The 5,030-nt window shown below is 35.2% G+C and overlaps 1 long non-coding RNA gene across 1 annotated transcript in view; it reads left to right on the forward strand.

The window, feature by feature from the left end:
• Positions 1-2,131, forward strand: part of LOC109834125 — a 3,640-nt gene extending 1,509 nt beyond the window's left edge. The window contains exon 3 of the long non-coding RNA XR_002245457.1: positions 1,758-2,131. This is a non-coding gene — a long non-coding RNA (uncharacterized LOC109834125). The remainder of the gene's footprint in view (positions 1-1,757) is intronic.

Genomic DNA, 5,030 nt, shown 5'->3' on the forward strand with positions numbered 1-5,030 from the left:
ATTCCAATATATCACACTGACAGTCATTTTGTCGGGATTTTTCTGGGCTGGGATGTTCTTGCTGATCAAGTGCATGAAGGATATGATGCACACCCCCCAAAGGATACTCCCTATCAGGGGACTCCCTACCGTCCGCGCAGCCCTCCCCGTCCTCCGCTCAATCCTCTTTTTGTGAGGGCTGCAGAGCGCTTCCCCACCTTCACATATCTCATGCACATGTACAATCCCAACACTGAGTGCCCAGTGTGCACGAACCATTTTGAAGAGGGGGCGCATGTGACATTGCTTCTGTCATGCAAGCACTACATGCACATGGAGTGCTTGACAGGGATGTTAGTTGCACATCGGCGCAATGCCTTGTGTAGAACAGAGATGGATCTGGAGGATGGCCATCCCCATGTTGAGCCACCAGCTTAACCCCTAGTAGGTATGAATTAATGTTTGTTTATTTATTTATTTAAGCTAGGTAAAATATAAGATAATGGTTGTTAGGATCCTTAATTATTCTATCCCGATATTGTTGTTAGTAGGACTCATAAAAGATGAAAGACCATGTATAGAAAGTATCGGCTTGGCTCTTTGTATAATGTAGTGGAATTGTGTACTAATTGTGGCTTATTATTCACATGTAGATTACTTTGCTTTAGATCTTCCTCCTTGTACTTCACATTTGTCTATGTCTTTCTTATACATTCTGAAAGTTTGCAATGTCTTTTATACAGGTAATAGGATGACAACTTAGATTTTACCTTGATTATAAAATTTGAAGCTCGTTATTCTCATCAGCAAAAAAGAACTTGCTTGAAGCTGTGTCGACTCGATTACTATTGAAGTTTCAGAATTGGCTTATTTCAGAATTAATTTAATTTGATGAGTAATGTGAAATAATCGTGCCTATAGGATTTACTGGGAGTCTTTTACAAGGGGCTGTATCCTGCTTGACAGGGTAATTATTTTGCTTTCATATTTTTTGCCACATTTTCCAGAATTATTACAGATGATATTTAGAGTATTCGGTTCTACCTAGAGTAAAATTTGTCTCTTCATGTTGAAACTATCTGCACAAGAAGCTCTATTCAGTTTTACTACTTTTGTTTGCACACTGATGGAGAGTTCAGAATCCAAAATATTAATTTGCGTTATTTTCTACACTTAGGTCAGTGATATTAATTAGCAAAAAAGGAATGATATGCTATTTGGGGACCTGACACTAATGTTGTGTTGGAGATGAAATGCTGGATATTATATTGTAGATCAGTAACTTTACTAATTTACAGGTATAATTTGTTGCTGATTGTCTATCAAGTAGTACACGATAAATGGGAAAGTTCACATTAATATAAATCAAGGATGACGATATAAGGATGATAAGCTTTTGTGTATGGAAGCATACATACAAATTAAGGATAACAATATAAGTAGTTTTGCATCTTTTACTATCAAGACAGTTTAAATCCATACTTTATATGAGCCGATAATATCGATTTCAAGCATCAATTAGAGTTCCAGTTTTGTTTGTATCAAGTTAGTTCAAAAGGTGAAGTGATTTGGTGGCATAATTAAGGTTAGATATTCAGATTCACAAACAAACTAGTACCTCATTGACTGCTCAACTCAAGGTTGAGGTGATGAGTAAGTAGCTATTTTGTTTAAGATTAACTACTCGTACTTGGGAACATGTTTTTTCTTAGAAATTAATAATTTGCAACTTTTTGTAATTGACAATTCTTCTGTGTTTTTTTTATTAAAATTTTCAGGTTATTGACGATTGTTGAATTTTTTTGACAACGTGATACTTTTGTAATTGTTAACTTATACAGTGTCCCTTTTTTTTTTGTCTGCCGCGGGCGGTGCGTCAGCTGGCTTCTGTTTTTCGTTTTGTTGGTTCCACTACCAGTGTACCACCAAGGAATCCGTTTCATTCCTTTGTTATGTAGTAGTTGAGTCATCACTATCTTCTCTTCTTTGCTGTTGGGAGCTAGGGAAGCGAAGTTGATGTTGTCTGGTTGGTGACGACAAAGGTCCTCTCCCTACCGATCACATCCACTTCCGTTTCCCTCCGCTCACAAATTTTGTTACTTTTGTATTCTTGTAATTGTTTCACTCTCCTTTTAATACATATATTTTTGAACAGGGTCCCTCACCCTGTTTTTAGCTTCAAATAAAAAAAAATTAAAAAAAAGGCGTGATCGAGAATAGGCACCTGTAATAGTTATTTAAATGTAATCTACTACAGAGTGTTGCACATGCTGACGCTCGCATATATTGAAATTTTAGCCGCCTATTCTGTGAGTGAATGAAGCTGTACACGAAGTTGTATTAAATGCTGGTAAAAGTCAAAATTTCACAAGGGCTATATATATAAATGGATTCGGATCCTCTCCACTACAAAAAAAAATAGTGGAGGGACCACTACATAATCACAGTCATTGATTATCTAGTTGATGGTTATGATTTTTTCTTTTAGTGCAAATTAGGAATTAGGAATGTGTGCAATACACGGGGATATGGTAAATGTTAGATTTAGATTGTATCATAACCGCCTACTAAATAATTAATGCTTGAGATTAAAAGTAGTGGTCTCATGTTAGATTTAGATTGTATCATAACCGCCTACTAAATAATTAATGCTTGAGATTAAAAGTAGTGGTCTCTCCACTACTTTTTTGTAGTGGAGAGGATATAATTAATGCTTGAGATTAAAAGTAGTGGTCTCTCCACTACTTTTTTGTAGTGGAGAGGATCCAAATCCTATATAAATAACTTCTGTATTCTTGTATTAAACAAACTATATGTTTTCAACTAAACGTTATTTCTCCAAAGTATGCATAGGTACAATTCGTGCAATTAACAATAAATTAAGATGAAGGGTGAGTATGATGCGAAATATCTACGGCTATAATTCCTGCAGTTAACATTAAATTAAGACCACGGGTGTATGCATCACCCATGCAAAAACTTTATATTATAAATTCTCACATACACAAAGGCCTGCATTTGTTTATCAGCATATTATTTTACTTAAAAACTGCGAATAAAATCCGATAAAACAATTCTGATTTTACCTAAAAATTTCATTCATTATGAAGCTTATTTTTGCTCTGTCAATCCGTGGGTCTAAATCTGGACGAGTATGAGAATATTTGTTTCATGACAATAAATATAAGTACCCCTTGCATTAAAATTATCAACCAGCTTTTTACAAACTACATCGCTTACGAAGAAAGAAGTGCAGGGTTAATATATAAAACGGATGAAAATAACGCAAAAGAAGGTTGATAGAGTACCTCGGTTCTGCGGTGCATTTTCTAGCAGTTATATAGTTTTCTAGCTACAATTGAATTTCATATAGTTTTCTAGCAGTGGTTTGCAACTTATGTACCAAAACTATTGAGTGCAAGTTTGGCATTGTTGCAAATGCTTCGATAAGAAACGTTGTATTCTGTATGGAGTGTGAAGATGCAGAAAAAAAAAGTTTAGGGTAGTTATTTGTAAAAAAACCCAAAGGTCAGGGGATTTTAGAGAAATTAACAACTAAATTTAGTAATTGATTTGAAGAGAACAAGAACAAAGAAAAATTCATTTCACTTATAGCTTGATTGATTTGAAGAAAATGAACCAAAAAAATAAAAATAAAAAGAACAAAGAGAAGAGGACAGTTAGCATACAAACGGAGATCACGATCTGTCCTAAGTAGCGTTAACCCAGGAACAAGTAACAACCAAACAGAGAATAATACGGGACACCGTACTTGATAACCTCAATTGCCATAATCATCCTAGTGATCATAATTTTAGAAGAAAACTTTCAAAAAATGATGTGGTGTTCTCACATCTCATCTCCGATATTTGTGATAAATTAAGAAGTGAAGAGAACAGTGATCAAAACATCTCACAACAGGGAAGCAAATACCCACAGCTAAATACCTACATCCAAGGTTTTCAGCGACATAAATTAGATGATCTCAATTGCCATGATCATCCTAATCATCATTAATTTTTGAAGCAAACTTTCAAGAAATGATGTGGTATTCTGACGTATCATTTCCAGTATTTGTGATAAACTAGTGAGTGAAGAAAACAGTCATCAAACATATCTCGCAACACGGAAGCAAATATCGACAGTTATATACCAACATCCAAGGTTCTCGCCAACATAAATTATAATAGATTTAGATCTGAATATAATTTAGAACATAGGTTTTTCCGGGTCCACTTAGCATATAACATATCTTTGCTATTCTTATTACAAGACTTTTGTTGTGCTCGGATACTAATTGTTACGCGCCGTGCGGAAGCGTGCTCGACAATCAAATGAGTCGATAAGCCACGAGAGAAGAAAACCAAATCAAATACGAGTATGACACAAACCAAACCAAACACAGAGATTTATGTGGTTAGGCAATTTGCCTACGTCCACGAGGAGAGGATAAGGAGATTTCACTATATAGAGGAGAATTACAATGGGTTACAACTCATAAAATCTCACAAAATTGACTCTAACCAAAGCTCTCAACTCACTCACAATATCTCCCTCTCAAAGTGCTCAAAATACCCACTAATCTCTGATTACGATCTCTTCTAAACCGTTCTATATATATATAGAAATCCTAAAACCAAAAACATACTAGAAATTCTAATATAAAAAACAAAACAGATTATGAATCCTAATAATCTGTTACCAAAACAGATTAAGAATCATGTTATCAAAACAGATTAGGAATCCTAATAACCTGTTACCAAAACAAATTAGAAATTCCAATAACCTGTTACTAAAATAGATTAAGAACCTGCTATCCAACCATTCTCCACCTCGGCGAAGTGTTTCCAAAACTAAGCCGATACTAACAAGAGCACTCATGTGTCGTCTCTCCAAATTCGGCTGCACCTATATGGTTGCCTACATACCCCTTTCCCAATGGATCAAGTCGCTCGTAGTTCATTCAAATAGCCATGAACGACCTCAACAATCACAAATTTGTAACAAGTTTCTACAGTGATCAAACTTGTTGCTCGGAACCACCTTTGTAA

Source organism: Asparagus officinalis, chromosome 3 (genome assembly GCF_001876935.1).
Source record: "Asparagus officinalis chromosome 3, Aspof.V1, whole genome shotgun sequence".
Classification (NCBI taxonomy): Eukaryota; Viridiplantae; Streptophyta; class Magnoliopsida; order Asparagales; family Asparagaceae; genus Asparagus; species Asparagus officinalis.